The sequence below is a fragment of the Balaenoptera physalus genome (genome assembly GCF_965194825.1).
Source record: "Balaenoptera physalus genome assembly, chromosome: 6".
In the NCBI taxonomy this organism is placed as follows: domain Eukaryota; kingdom Metazoa; phylum Chordata; class Mammalia; order Artiodactyla; family Balaenopteridae; genus Balaenoptera; species Balaenoptera physalus.
Genome location: NC_138885.1, coordinates 134,485,810 through 134,502,272, shown reverse-complemented (window position 1 = coordinate 134,502,272; position 16,463 = coordinate 134,485,810).

Here is a 16,463-nt window from a genome sequence, read left to right as displayed (position 1 = left end):
TAACCCCCTTCTAAATTGTGGTGAGAACACAGTCAAAGGAAGGAGACAAATTGAGGTGGGATAAATTTATTGGAATTTAATTCAAATGAACTATTGGGCAGTTTTTGGTTACACCACAGAAAGTTCTACAGTCTCCTACTCCGTAGACCAAGCTAGATCTCCAGGCTTTCCTGGGATTTTCATTGGGTTAGATCTTTAATGCCCAAAACTACCAGTGGTTCCCAGCTGTCTTCTGGCCACCAGCACATACCCCTCAGCCTGTGTCTGTACAGGACATGAACACAAATTAGGACAGAAAGAGACAGCCCCAGGCCCCCGTGCTCTGCATGTGCTCTGTACAAACTGGAAAACCATCCCTCAGAGTCTGTCCTCTTGAACAAGCTCCACTTTCCCAGTGCCCCGCCGTAGATTTGCCTTCTCATACCAAAGGAACCCCAATTTCTGCAGACTGTCTGCCTGCCCTCCCCTTACCCACCCCAGACTGTGTCTGGTCAAGGCTCAAAGTGGCCTGAGAGGTGGGCGGACTCCCCATCCTAAGCTCAGGGAGCAGTGAAATGTTCGTCTCTCCAGGGTGGTCCACGGAGACCCTTTCTTTCACATGTCACGGGAGCAGACTCTTGGTTTTGACCCAAGCTGAGAGCTCCAAGGCTCTAGGGTTTGGTGTTCATTGCAAAATAGTAGGATCTGGATTGTAAAGCAATGAAAATCATGATTGTAAAGGAATAAGCGTTATGAAAATGTTAGTGGTGGACAACACCTTTTAACTTGGTCTGAGTGTGATAAGCACACTTTTCAGAACTCATACAAACCTGTGTAGGTAAAGCTTACTAAACAATTACTAATTAATTCATAAAACATGAAACAGACCCACAAACATAGAAAACGAACTTATGGTTACCAAAGGGGGAGGTGGGAGGATGTTAGGAGTTTGGGATTAACAGATACACACTGCTATATATAAAACAGATAAACAACAAGGACCTACTGTGTAGCACAGGGAACTAACTGTATTCAATATCTTGTAATAACCCATAATGGAAAAGAATATGAAAAAGAATATATATATATATATGAATCACTTCACTGTTCACCTGAAACTAACACAACATTGTAAATCAAGTATACTTCAATAGGAAATTAAAAAATAAATTTAAATGGCCACATGTGGCTAGAGTGCCTAGCATATTGAACAGTGCAGCTTTGGAGTAACTTTGAGTCTTAAAAATTGGTAAAGATGGTCTAAATATCGTCCCTATGGGCTCACTCTCTCATGGCACGTTCACACTGAGACGTGATCTCCACTGGCCCCTCTGTTTTCTCCCAAACTGTGACTCCTTGCCCTTCCCAGTGCTAGGTTTTCACTCTGTTCCACGTGGCTCCCATCAGCCAGCCCCACCTGGTTACCAAGAACCACTATGTCCTCCCACCCCAGCCGGCTTTGCCCAGCTCACAGGTGCCCTCAGCTCTGCACAGAGTGGGCCCCCTTGTAGGTCACTGCAAACTGCACAAGAGCCTGACAAGCTATAGCCCAGCACTTTACGGTATTTGTACCATGGCCTCCTGCTCTGTGTGTGTGCCAGGGGATGGGTAGATTTCTGCACATATACTCACAAAAATATATTTCACTTTTTTTTATACAAATGGTAACATAGCATATATATTGTTCCACCCCCTTGCTCTTTTCACTTAATAATATACCTTGGGTATTGTTTCATATCAGCACACACAGGTTGGCCTCATTTTATATTAGCTACATAACACCCACTTGGTGGGTATAGCATAATTCATCTGACCAGCCCACTCTTGGTCAGACATTTAGATCGTGTCCACCCTTTGCTATTCCATCAGTGCTACAGTGAATACCTTTGTACGTTCTTCTGTGTGGACATGTACAGGAGAAAGATCTGTGGGATAAATCCCTAAAAAAGAAGTTATGGCAATGGAATGCTATGCAGCCATTAAAAAGGATGAAATAATGCCATTGACAGCAACATGGATTATTAACTACAGATTATCATACTAAGCGAAGTAAGTCAGAAAGACAAATATCACATGTTATCACTTACATGCGGAGTCTAAAATATGACACAAATGAACTTATCTATGAAACAGACTCACAGACATAGAGAACAGACTTGTGGTTGCCAAGGGGGAGAGGGGAGGGAGAGGGATGGGGTGGGAGGCTGGGGTTATCAGACGCAAACTATTATATATAGGATGGATAGACAACAAGGTCCTACTATATAGCACAGGGAACTATACTCAGTATCCTGTGATAAATCACTTTACTGTACAGCAAAAATTAACACAACATTGCAAATCAACTATACTTCAATAAAAATAGAAGAAGTTACTGGGTCAGATTAGCCATGCATTTTTATTTTTTAGTTTTTTCAAGATTTTTATGCTGTTGGGACAAGTCCCTTTATTTATTTTTTTTAATATTTATTTATTTATTTATTTATTTATTTATTTATTTGGTTGCGCTGGGTCTTAGTTGTGGCAGCCGGGCTCCTTAGTTGCTGCTCATGGGCTCCTTAGTTGCGGCATGTGAACTCTTAGTTGCGGCATGCATGTGTGATCTAGTTCCCTGACCAGGGATGGGACCTGAGCCCCCTGCATTGGGAGCCCGGAGTCTTATCCACTGCGCCAACAGGGAAGTCCCTAGCCGTGCGTTTTTAATTCGGGTCACTCTTGCCAGGGTACCAGGCGCTCACCCACCCGTCCTGCAGGGGGATGCTCATGACGTCATCATCCACCGGGCAACTCATCAAACTGTGAGCCTGTCAGCAATCCACGTTTAAAATCCAGGCCCCCCTGGGAGAGCGATGCCGCCGTGTGCTACAACACCCATTCTTATCTGACGCAGAGACAGAGACATGACAGCCCTGACGGGGGGGAAAGCAAATGAGAGAGTGTGTGGGGTGGAAGGGCAGAGGGACTGGGGGAAAGAAAGGGAAACAGACCCTTCCTGGGAGTTCTGCTGGGGCCGGAGCTGTTCCAGGGTCATTATGCGACAGTTAGCTCCTCTGGAGTGTGTTCTGAAATGAAGGGGACAGTAATTAATGTCATTAACCCTCATTAAGGGAGCATCTATGGAATGCAATCTGATTAAAGTGGAATTAAAGCTCTCGGTGGCTCTGCCCTCTGCCTGCCCTGAGGAACCAGCAGGTTCCGGGTCCAGAACCACTGCGGGCTAACACAGTGTTCCTTCGAAGATGTTCTTGAGACCATCCGGCCTTAAACAAACAGCTCCGTCCAGAACTAGCAAGTTTAAGACCCCTAACGCTGAAGAAGCTGCTTTTGAGGCTCTTCCTAATCCTCCATCCACGTGTGATGCGAAGACAGTAATGGTGGTCGGTGTCACAGGGCTATTTCAAAGAGTGACACTATTTTCAGCCACTAAAGACATTGTGGGACCCAAACAACTGAGAGAAGTGGCTTCTGATGTCCTCGCAGGTCTGAAGATTTTAATTTAAGGGAGGCGTGGGTGATGCTAACGAAAGCAAAGGAGCCACGAGAGACCAATGGGCTTGGAACCAAGCTGGCAGCTACCTCAACAGTGAGGTTTGGAAAATCAGAGGGAGCTTGACCCAAAATATGTGTCTCCAAGCACCTGAGATCCCCACCATTAGAATCACTCATTCGCCAACGCGTGGTCCCCTTAACCATCCCGGGTCACTGAAGACACGGCTGCAGCGTTGCAGTGGTGTGGGGTTCACTCTCCAAGTCTTTTATTGAGCGCCTTCTACGTGCCAGACACCGAGATGCCCAGGGGAGCTGCTTTGCAGTCTAGTGGGGGAAGGGACATCAATGAAACGGTTGTGCGATGAATGTGTGTGGCCAGATCTGCACAAGGGGCGTGGGCACCGGGCACCCGACCTAGGACCTCGTCTAAGGGATCCGGCTTCCGGCCGCCTGGCCTCATCCCTGCAGGAGCGTTTTCCGGATGGAGAAGCTGAGACTCCACGAGTACCTGGCAGGTCTGATTCCTTTCCTCTTCAAAACGGCCACACTTAGTGCCCATATAACTACCTAAGACGGTGTATTTCGGGCCCCCGGCACATGGGATGTACTCAATACGGGTTTATTGCTTCATAGACATTCCGCAGTGCACTTTTCATATGGGGCTTTGGGAGGCAAACGGGAGCCCAGGAGTCAGCCTGCAGGAGTTTTGGCCTCTACCCCCCGCTCCCCTACCCCGCGCACTGGACTGTAGTGGGATGACGCTCTCTTCAGCCCAGCTCACCCGGTTCCTCCACACGGCAGACAGACACAGCGCGTCGCTCCTCCTCTTGGACTAGGGATTAAGCATCTTAGCAATTTGGTCTCTGCAGTCAATTCTGGTGGCTTAGAGCAAAGGCCTTGACTGACCCAAGCCCAGGCTCCCCAGCTCTCGCCCTTCCTGGCCCTGCACCCTCCACGTTCTCCCCAGGCGGGCAGTTGGTCTCCACCCTGCGGGGCTGCTGTGAACAGTGACCCCAGCTATGACCCGTGCACCCAGCACAGCGGCCGGCACCAAGTGAGGTCTCCGTGAGCACCGCTTGCTGTTCCATGACCGGCAGAGCTTGCGCTACAGGGGAGATGACAACACAGCACTGCAATGAAGGTGGGGTGGGGGAGGGGAGGGGGGACGCTCCTGCATCCCCAGGGCCAGGGTGCACGGTCCTGTGAGAAGCCAGGAGGCTGTCTGCAGGGTCCCCCCTCACCCTCCATCCCCAACCATTTCACTTGACTCTGTTTCCCTTGTTGAGGGCCAGTTTGGGGGTCTGGTAGACCTCCGTCACCCCTCTGGGATACCCCTGCTCCGTCTCTAGAGCCCTTGGGTAGCCTCACTCCGACCCGTCCTCAGGCCTCTCCCCGCCTGTCTGGAGGGAGGTCAGCCAGTGTCTGGGAGGAGGGTCGTGGCTTCTTGGAAAGCACCGTAGGCTGAGCTGGGCTGAGTCCAAATACACAAATGAGCTGGTGACCTCGGGCCAGTCCAGCCACATAGACACATATTCACACTGCACACAGAAACACACATGCCCCACAAACACACATGCCCACACACACAAACACACCAACAGACATATAAACACACATGCACAGATACACACATATATACACACCCCACACTTATAAACACATACCCACACACACACATGCACACGTCCACATGCATACACACATGTACATACATGCTATGCACACACCCACACACATGCACACGTTCACATGCATACACACATGTACACACACGCACATGTTCAATGCATACATGCACGTACACACATGCTATACACACACTACACAATGCACATGTTCACATGCATACACACGTACACACATGCTATACACACTACACGCATGCACATGTTCACATGTATACATGCATGTACACACATGCTATACACACTGCACATGTTCACATGCATACATGCATGTACACACATGCTATACACACTACACACATGCATGTGTTCATGTGCATACACACAGGTACACACATACTATACACACACACATGTTCACATGCATACATGCACGTACACACGTGCTATACACACACTACACAATGTACATGTTCACATGCATACATGCATGTACACACATGCTGTACACACTGCACATGTTCACATGCATACACGCATGTACACACATGCTATACACACACTACACACATGCATGTGTTCATGTGCATACACACAGGTACACACATACTATACACACACACATGTTCACATGCATACACACACTATACACACACTACACACATGTTCACATGCACATACACACACCCACACACATGCACACGTTCATACACATACACACATGTACACACATGCTATATGCACATCCCCCCCCCGCAGCCTCCATTTCCTTAGCAGGGCCGATGGCAGATGCCCGTGACCCTCGCATCCCTGAGCCTCAGGCCTCCCCCCAGGGGAGGAGTGGGCACTGGGGAGTAGCAAATTGGGGAGATGTCCCCACAGGTGCTACTGGGCTCGGAGCTGTGTGTTTACTGTCTACACTGAGCGAGTGCTTCGTGAAAACATCCGCTTCCTGTGCCTCGAGGGAGGGAGTCGCAGAGACCCCAGCTGCGGCAGGAAAGGCTGACATGGACCCCCGCGGCTCCCAGCTGCACGTGGAGCAGGAAGGGCAGGAGGGCAGCCCAGGAGAGGCTACGAGTGCATCCACGGCAAACCGAAACCAGACTCCGTACTTTCCAGGTGGGGATCAGAAAGGTTAACAGTCTTCCCAGAGTCACAAAGAGCTGCTCCCCGACACCACCAGGCCACACAGTCAACTCGGAGGAGTGGGAGGGAAGCTGAACGCAGGGTGATGTGGGGCCCATCCTGGGGGCCCCCAGGGAGCCATGTTCGTTTCCTCATCTATAAAAGACCTGGGGTGAACCCCACAAGGATCCTTCTAGCTCTGAGTTCCTACTGCCCTTAGGACAGAAGCATTCCAGAGATGAGGGATCTGTAAGCCTTAATCCACGACAGTCATCAGGGTCATTTGTGATAAGAGGACCAGCACCAGGTTCACCCTGCCTCCTAAGCAATTGGGATCCAGCCACATTCCTGAGAAAGCACCCAAAATACCACAGGGCAAAGTCCTCTACCTGCAGCTGAATGTTCAACATCACACAGCAAATGGAGCATAGCGCCGAGGGTTTTATGCTGAGAGAAGCGGACCCCGTGCTGATGAAGAAGGTAAACAGCTGGAGGTCAGAGCTGGCGTGCTCTCACTCCGCACGTGATTCTCTGAGCATCCTGGCTTATTTTATGTCCCAGAGCTACAGCCTTAGGGCTGGAGCCCTGTCTGGTCAGAGGTGGTCCTCATCTTGGAGAGCAGGGACAACTTTCATCTTTGACCATTGGCATCTGATGACCTCAGGCTGCATCAGCACCGCTCAGGTGGCCCCGTGGGGAGTTCGGCTGCTTCTGCATCCTCCAGGCGCCGTCCAGTTCTTGGCACCAGCCAAGCATCTTGCTGGCCCCGCTTCGGGGTCAACTCCATCTCCAACAATAGTGCCCACCCTGCCCCTCTGTCCTCCTGTCTTGCTTCATGTTGTATTACCCACGCTTTATTTACCGTCACCTGACATGGTAGACATCCATCTGTTTTCCATCCTCCCCCAAGCTACATTAGAACGTACAGCACCAGAGGAGCAAAGTGAGAGCCTGGATGAATCCAGGGAGAAGTCCTCCCTCACCTTTAAGTGGACTCCGAAAGGCCGAGAAGCTGCTATTGTGCGAAGCCCCTGAGAGCTTATCGGGGTGGAGGAGAGCAGAGAGGACCAGTGGAAAGGTTTTAGGGGCCAGGCCTGCAACAGTGTACACATCAGGTCTATATCCTTGGTCACTACGCAGTCACACGGCCACGCTCAAGAGCAGGAGAGGGGGAGGAATATAGGAAAGCTGTATGCCCAGCCTCTACCACGAATGGAAACATGAAAAGTTACCTCCAATTTTTAAATTGTGGACTCAAGTGTATGAATTCAAGAACGTTTGCTACTTCCAAGCAAAAACACTAAAGATAAATGAATATTCCCTTCTCGACAATCCCATTGATACTTGCTCTCTGACTACCTGAAATTGCCTTTAGAGAGTTGTTCTTCTGAAAGAAAACTTTCCAATAGTCTTTTACCAAAATGTGAATATCCGTAAGAGGGGATGCGCATTTGTGTTTTTATTGAGTTATGACACAAGTAGAGCAAAGGTACAGTCCAGGATATGAAGGGGGGGTGTTGTCAGCCCCTTAGAAGCCCACTTGCATAGATGTACATCGACAGATGAATGGATAAAGATGTGGTATTATATACAATGGAATATTACTCAGTTATAAAAAGAAGGAAATAATGCCATTTGCAGCAACATGGATGGACCTAGAGATTGTCATACTAAGTGAAGTAAGCCAGACAGAGAAGGACAAATATCATATGATATCGCTTACATGTGGAAACTTAAAAAAAAAAAAAAAGACACAGATGAACTTATTTACAAAACAGAAAGAGCCTCAGACATAGAAAATAAACTGATGGTTACCAAAGGGGAAAGGGCTGGAGAGGGATAAATTAAGAGTTTGGGATTAACATATACACACAACTATATATAAAATAGATAAACAACAAGGACCTGCTGTATAGCACAGGGAATTCTACTAGATATTTTGTAATAACCTATAAGGGAAAAGAATCTGAAAAAGAATATATATAATAATAACTGAATTATATATATATATATATGTATATAACTGAATCACTATACTGTACACCTGAAACTAACATGATACTGTAGATCAACTATACTTCAATAAAAAATAAATAAAAATTTTAAAAAAAGAAGCCCACTTGCAGCGCTTCTGCACTGGGTGTGGCACACACGGGCCACTTCCAATGCCATCCACCCAGTGAGATGTGGCGCTTTCCCCACCGGCCAGGCTCCCATGTTTATGGGGCTCAGCAGTGGGGAGGTCTCATTGGATGGTACCCTAGCGGGGCTGGGCCTGAACAGAAGCTGATGCCACCCAGAAACCTCAGTATCCCCGTGGCACACACGGGGCTGCCATGCTCGGAGCCCAGACTTACACCCAGTCCTGGGGGCTCCCACAGCTCACTGAACACAGCATGTCACCCCCAGGCGACCATCGTGCTTGACTCAAACAGCCAGAGCAGGGATGACATCCTGCCTCCTGAAAGATAATTTTACTCCAAGTGGAAACATTGATTCTGCCTCAGCAACTTTCCCAATTTGCGAGAATTCTACAACTGACAGATGAGCTGATGGGGAACGTTATCTTTATATAAAACAGTGAGCCACAGACTTCAAAGTGTTCTCGAAGGTAAATTTAATTACATCCTCCCCAACAAGACATCCAAAATACCCTCGCTTAGCTTTTGTGTGTGTACTTATACCAAGCACAATGCCCACGTCCTGTGACATTAGTATTTCTCTTTACATCATTGAAAATAGGAGTCCTTTGGAACTGGTTGGAGCAAATTATAATGCCCCTAGCCAGGGCCTTTTGTTACGCAGCTCTTCAAAGGGGGTGCCTGCCTGGCCCTCTGAAAGCTGTCGGACCACTGGAGTTCATTTGAGAACGTTCTACCCCAAGTTGGTCTTGCAAATTATTTCTGCCCTATGCAGAGAGTCTTTTTACTTTCCTCATGGCATCAAGTGACTTTGAATCTTGCATAATACATACACAGGGAAGGGATTATTGTGTTGCCAGGATTAAATAATGCTTATGATAATGAGCTGATAAGATCTGGAATGCCAGAGGTTTTGTGTTTGTCCCTGGAGCACGGTGGTGCTGTGTCCAGTGAGGGGAGAGCTGCAGGGCTGTCTAGGCTCAGTCTGCACCTACGGACTGGCCTGCGCCATCCTCCAAATGCTCCAAATCTGGATTGGGGCTACATTTGACCTCGGTGAAGCCCATTCCTGCCTTCTCTCCTGGTCCTGGGAAGGGGAAGAATGATAGGTCAGCTAACACTAAGATGACAATCAGACCACACCAGATTCTAATGTTACTTCGTGAGCTTGGTTTCCAAGGCTGGGCACCAAGGGGCACTCCACCCCAGATCCTCAGCTCTGTGAGGAAGGTGAACCCAGCCTCTCTCCCACCAATATGGAACCAAACTGGGACAGTCACCCATGCATGGATGGCAGCAGGGAACTCACTTCCCCTGCAGAGACTGGCATCGCTTCTCCAATGGCCAAGGACATCCAGTGCTCTCTGTGCAAAGCCAGCACAGACTAGCCAGTCACTTGACTCAAGGCCTTTGTCCTTGACGAGAATGGAAACTTCTCCTGTTCCTCAAGGAGCACATTGAGAGTTTGATGAAGAGCTGGACCAGTCAGGCCCTTGCCCAGGGTTCCAGTTGAAAGGGACACCAGAACAACACTGGGACCACAGTGCCCTCAAGTGGGGATTTGCAAGCACCGCTCTTGGTCAGTTCCAGGTTGGGAGCGTGCTCTGTTACATGCAGGACACATTGGGAATCTTATTCTAAATGTAAAGATGGCGGCAAGTCATCTTATGAATAAGTATCTTTGTTTACTAATAGAATATAAGCTATTCTACCATCTCCAGTAAGTAAATGTACAGATATTTAATGAATGCCCGTTGTTTGTCTGCTTGGGGGGGTCTCCACACCTCTGCTTGTCCCTGACATCTCATCCATTCTGCATACGCTCACAGGAAATGTCCATCACAGGTTTGTCCCTTCCTTGGGACCATGGAACATTTGGGGGATGCACAAGTACATGTCGAAAAGGGAGGAAAGAGTGACCATGAGTGAGAAGAGACACTTAGTGAACCGGCAATTCCTTTAGTCCTATTTTGTGCAAGGCACAGGCATCTATCAACCTCGTGATGAAGGTGGTTCTCAAGTGTGAGCTGACTGAGCGCTGCATGGACTTGGGCTCGAGGTGGATCCTGGCCGCCGGGGGAAACTTGGAGCAGAGTTGCTGTGGCCTCAGCTGACTGTGCCTGGCCCTGTGGTCCCAGCCAAGCCCTCGCCTGTCTGATAGGAAACAGTACAAGTAAGATTCCGGAGTCCCCCTTGTGTGTTCCACCTGGTCATCAGTCACTAACTTCTGCTATTGGATCATTATCACTGGCCAGGGTCTGCCCGGGAAGACCACGACTTTGCCTTAAAAGATGGATCCTGAAGACTGCGGCCGGCCGGCCCCCCTGCAGCTGAATGACATATTCTTTATCTCAGCAGTATTATCATCAGCTGACCACAGCTGACCATCTGGGCCATAACAGTCATGCCGCAACAAATGTCATCTCACACAGAGCTTTGTTCAGTGCCTCATCTATTTCTGCTTGATAGGTTCTCAAAAGTGGCCCAGCTGGGTCAAAGTTCCATCTACACAAAAAGTAGAAAGTAGAGGGGAGTGAAAATCATAGACTACAGGGCCGTGGCCTCCAGGGGTGAGGTCCCAGCCTGGGTCATGGACACCCGCAGCAGAGGATGCCTGTCAACCAATTCTGTCATCATAGAAACTGGCCAAAGGCAGATGTGAGCAAGGTCGGGAGAGCCAGCCCTCACTGGAGACATTCCCTGAATCATTCGAATCTGTAGATGCCTTCAGAGGGGCCCCAGCGCTGCCATGGTTCCACCCTCTCTGGGGTCACTTGCCAATGGGAAAGCAGGCGGGCCATGACACCTGTGCTGCCGTGTGTGGAAAAGATCCAGCGCCTCCTGCCACACCAGACACAAAGGGCAAGAGAAAGGGGCAAGGAAGCCATTGTCAGGAAAGGGTTGAAATAAACTCCAAAAACCTTGAGAGCAGAGCAGGAAAAGTTCTTCAGTCAGATTCCCATTCCCTGCACTCACTGGCGGATGGACGTCTCTGGAAAGCGGCTCCCCAGAAGATTGCTGCCCGGAGCTGGGCGTGTGTGCACACCTTAACCCTGCTTGTGATGGCCGCAGAGGATGGCACTGCTGCCAGTGCTAGGTGGGATTGCTGGCAAACATCTGAATTTGCATCAAAACGAGGCAATGGGTGGGGGGAGGGGGAAATGGGGAGCTGCTAATCAATGGATGTAAATTTCAGTGAAGCAACACGGATAAGCTCTAGAGATGTGGTGCACAGCATTGTAACCATAGTCAACAAGGCTATATTGTGTGCTTTAGAAAGGTAGATCTCATGTTAAGTGTTCTTTCAAAAATGAAACAAATTTTTTTCAAAAATGAAGTGATGGGGAGAGGAGCTTCAGACTACAAGGGATAGGAAGTCACCATCTTGACACCTCACTTAAAAATATGCTCTAAAAGAGCGTTTTAGCAGGAGTCCCTCAAAAAAAATGGAGCATGCTGTACAGGGCAGCTGGCTCAAGGGGCAGAGACCTGCACTAACCAGCCTCTACCTGTACCCCCTCCTACCTCCTGGGCGGTGCTGTACCCTCCCACGTGCTCTCATGACTGGTGACCTCAGGATGCAGAGGAGATGCTTGAGACAGGCGCTCTACAGGGGCTATGCCCACACTAGACACAGAAGAAACAAATCTTTAGCACAGAGAATCCAGGAATGGATGAATCCATCTAAATGTCTCCCCTTGAGTCCAAACACACTAAGGGACTGTCCTGCTTCAAGTGGGCAGCCCTGCATGCACAAGGTGGGGAGAGGACAAGACCCACCTTTGAGGACAAACAGCTGTGACGGTCAAGTGCAGACTCCACTGCAAGCTCACTCCCCCATCCCCCTTAAAGATGCCCCCACTTTGTCACAGGGATATGAGTTGTAATGGTGGAGAAAATGGGGTGCAGGATGGGAGGGGTTATGCAGTGAGGAAGGGGATGTAACTTGTTTTCACTTCTCTGATAATTGACACACATAGTAATAGTAGTGAGTTAAAGCTGCAAAGAAGTGTGATATTAACCAGACAGGCTTAATAGTCAAATGGATTTGGACGAAATGCAAAAGAGTAGAAAACTTGGCATCTGCCCCTTCTTCTCTCCTTATCAGAATTGCGGATTCGACAAGCCGTGCCCAAAGCTAAATAAATCTGTGTTTGCCCATTATTTTCTGTTTGCCTTGGCCAATTACATTAGAATACGACTACAAACCACCATCGCTGCCATATCCAGATGCACATACACACACATACACACACACATCTCAGCTGACGTATATAATTTGGAAATGTTAAATCCTAATGACTTCCATTGACGGTGGAGGGAAGAGCTAAGGTCCTTTGAACAGAATGCATTTTTCAAAGCCTTCCTCCCTGTTGCCTTGGTGAATCCCAGTGGAATGGAGATTGTCTTGGCGATAAGAGGAAGCCAAACCAGGAGAACGGAGGAGATGGTATATTGGGGCCAATAAAACTTCCTTGAAAGTTGGTTTCTTGGAGACAAGTTGGGGACACCACGGTGGTTTTCACCCAGCTGTCCCGCTGGCATTATTAGGTCAATAAACTCTCCTAAGTTTCTATGAGCCAAATGGCCTCTCTCCCTGCACATTACCCCCTAGCCCAGGCCCCGACTTCCGCGAAGGGGAGGGACGCTGCTGTCACGTGGCCGCCTCCAGGATGCCTGAGGGCATCTGCAGGTCAATAAAATGTCCTCAGACCCTGCCTGCCAGACCCCATCTGTGCCTGAGCCCCTGGGGTTTTAGTGAGAATACAGCTTGTAAGATGGGGAGAAGGTCCACTGTACAAAACAGATGCCTATTAACTAGGAAGACCACCAGGGAGAGGAAGGGAAGAAGGAGGGAGCAATGGTGGGTGGGTCATCAAGTTGGCCTGAAAGGAAGAAGCATGAAAGATCCAGATTGATCTCAAAGAACCTGCCTGGGTAGCAGGCGGGCTCCTGGCAGAATCTCAGTGCAGGTGCTGTCTGTGGGTTGTCACCAGCAGCTCAGGGTTCCTGCAGTGGCTTCACTGCTGCATCCCTGAGCAGCCCCTCTTCATGCTGGATGTGCACTTGGATCTCCCAAGGAGCTTGTTAACATGCAGGTTCCTTATCTGTGGGTCAGGATTGGGGTCCAAGGTTCTGCATTTCTGACAAGCTCTCGGATGATACTGATGCAGCTGGTGCCTGAAAACTTCCTTAGGAATAGAGCATCTTGGGCTCCACCCCAGACCTAGGGAATCAGAATCTGCAGTTTATCACATCCCCAGGTGACTCAAATGTACATAAATTTTCAGCAGTTTTGTTCTAGACACTACTTACACACTGGAAATCAGGAAGAAGGCAAGTCAGAGAAAATGGTGCCTGAGCACCCATGCTTGGTACACTTGAAATGAGCCAACCAAGGGACCATACGGAGCCGTCACCCTTGAGTTTCTGCCGTCAGGGAGCAAATCCATCACACCTGCAGATGCCACCAGACTGAACAAGCCAGACAAGGATGGGCAATCCATTAGGCAGGACTCATGTTGTATACTTCGTCCCAGGGGCCCCTAAATGTCATCCATTCATGTGGCCATTTGGCCATTTGTCTCATGGCAACCATGCCCACAATTTTCTCTGATTTTCAAAAGGTAAGAAACCAGTGGTTTTTGTTAAAATGTAGATGTACCAAAACGTGTTAACACAAAGTTCCAGGAATTAGTCCTTAGAGGTCAAAGTCATGTGTGCTTATGTGAAAATTCAATGAAGTCACTAAAACACAAGTGGAAAATACGTTGGGAGCCTTTGATTTTAGGCCTGACAGGAAGCAAAGCATTGTTTGCATAAAGGAATAGACATAGAAAAGCATTTCAAAAGTCTTCCCACTGATAGAAAAACCCTAAGTATTATCGGCAAAAGGAACTTCCTTAAATTAGTAAGAAATGAAAGTCAATCTATGCTTTATCCAAAGAAACAAAAGAAAAAAGAGAAAAAAAGTGAGAATAAAGAACACAGAACAGGGAAGAAGACCCCGGTAAAAGCTCAGTTTTGTCACCAATGGGTGTGTACAGACCTTTGGCAAAACTCAATCTGCCCAAACCTCAGTGTCTTTGTCCCTAAAACTGGTCATCTGACTAGTTCACAGCTCATTCTCAGGTCTAAGAATCTAAATTTTCAGAAGTTATGACTTTACATTTTGCTGCTTTTCTGTGGCTTTCAACATAGACATACAAATGCATTTAAAATATCTTTTTAAAAATAGGGAACTGAAAAGACAACCCACAGAATGTAAGAAAATATTTGTATTTGGGTTTTTTCAGTTGGGGCTTATTATCCAAAAAAGCTGCTATGAATATTTGTGTACAGGTTTTTGGGTGAACACAAGTTTTCATTTCTCTGGAATAAATTCCCAGGAGTGAAATTTCTGGGTCTGTGAAAATCATGTGTTTGGTTTTAAGAAATTGTCAAACTGTTTTCCAGAGTGGCAGCACCATGTTACATTCTCAGCAGCAATGGATGAGGGGTCCAGTTTCTCTGCCTCCTGGTCAGCATTTGGTGTTGTCACTATTTTTTATTTTAGCCATTCTGATAGGTGTGCAGAGATATCTCACTGTCCTTTTTTTTTTAACTCGCATTTCCCTGACGGCTACTCACGCCGAACATTTTTTTGTGTGTGCTTATTTGCCATCTGGATCTCCTCTTCGGTGAAATATGTCTTCGTGTCTTTTGCCCACTTTCCCTCCTTTTAACTAAATTTGATTAACTAAAAAACTCGGTGCTGCTTTTAGAGGAATAGGAAGCATGCATCCCTGACCAAACAAAAGCGGGGGGACGTGCATCCTCAAACAGTCACGGGAAGACCTGCAGAAACAGCCACAGAAAGCAGCTGAATTTGTTAACAATCGTTGGGAAGAGCGTCCAAACACGGAAGCCAAAGCCCCAGTAGTTTCTGCCAGACTTCAGAAGGCTCCAGAAGAATACTTCTGTACAATGCTCTTCAACAAGTTAATGTCTGTTCTTATTTGAAGGGGGTTGGCGTGTTCATACTTGGGCTAACGGGTCGTAGAGGTTCCATTAGGATTCAGACCACCGGGTGGTCTGAATCAATACCCAGTGCTGATTCTAATACATGGTGCTGTAAGCGGCGTATTAAGATTCTATTTTGGTGGAAAATGGACATTAGGGAGCCCCTGGCTTCCACTATTGCAGGCCACAATCATTTCTTCTCTGCTCTGTGTTGCAGCATTCTGGAAGATACCTGGGCATTCCAGAAAGTAAATAGATCAGAGTTGCTTTTGTTTGAGAGAAGTCCCGGGGCTGGGAACAGGAACTCCTGCAGCCCCTCTGAGCAGGGGTAGGGGGTCCACAGTGAAAGCAAGGCGCAGGGCGGGCTCATTGCATGGGCACCCCATGCAATGGGGTATTCACAGCAGCATTATTCACAGTAGCCACAGAGATGGAAGCAACCCAAGTGCCCACTGATGGATGAAGGGATAAACAAAATGTGGTCTATATATACAGTGGAACTCAGTTTTTAAAAGGAAGGGAATTCTGACACAGGCTACAACATGCATGAACCTTGAAGACATTAAGCTAAATGAAAAAAGCAAGTCACCAAAGGACAAATTGTGTATGATCCCACTTCTATGAGGTCCCTAGAGGAGTCAAAGTCATAGAGGCAGCAAGTGTAAGGGTGGTTGCCAAGGGCTGGGGGGAAGGAGATTGGGAAGCTGGTGTTTAATGGGGACAGAGTTTCAGTTTCTGGAGAGGACGGTGGTGATGATTGACCAAATGATGTGTATGTACTTGAAGCCACTGAACTACACACTTAGAAATGGTTAAAAGGGCAAATTTCATGTTATGTATATTTTCACACACTTTTTTTAAAAAGGAAAAGAAAAGATGGATTCTTTACTTTCAGACACACTTTGATCTCACCTTCCCAGGGACTATCCAGGTCTGTTCAGAAGCAGCCTTGTTTTGATTCCCCAAACCTCCAGGAAAGAACAAAGTGTAACAACCTGGCAACTGGTTCTCATTACCTTAGGAAGCAAAGACTATTCTCTTATTTGCCAGCAGTTGGGTCCAGCTTGATTAGGTCCACTGGCAACACTCCTCTGCCGTTCAG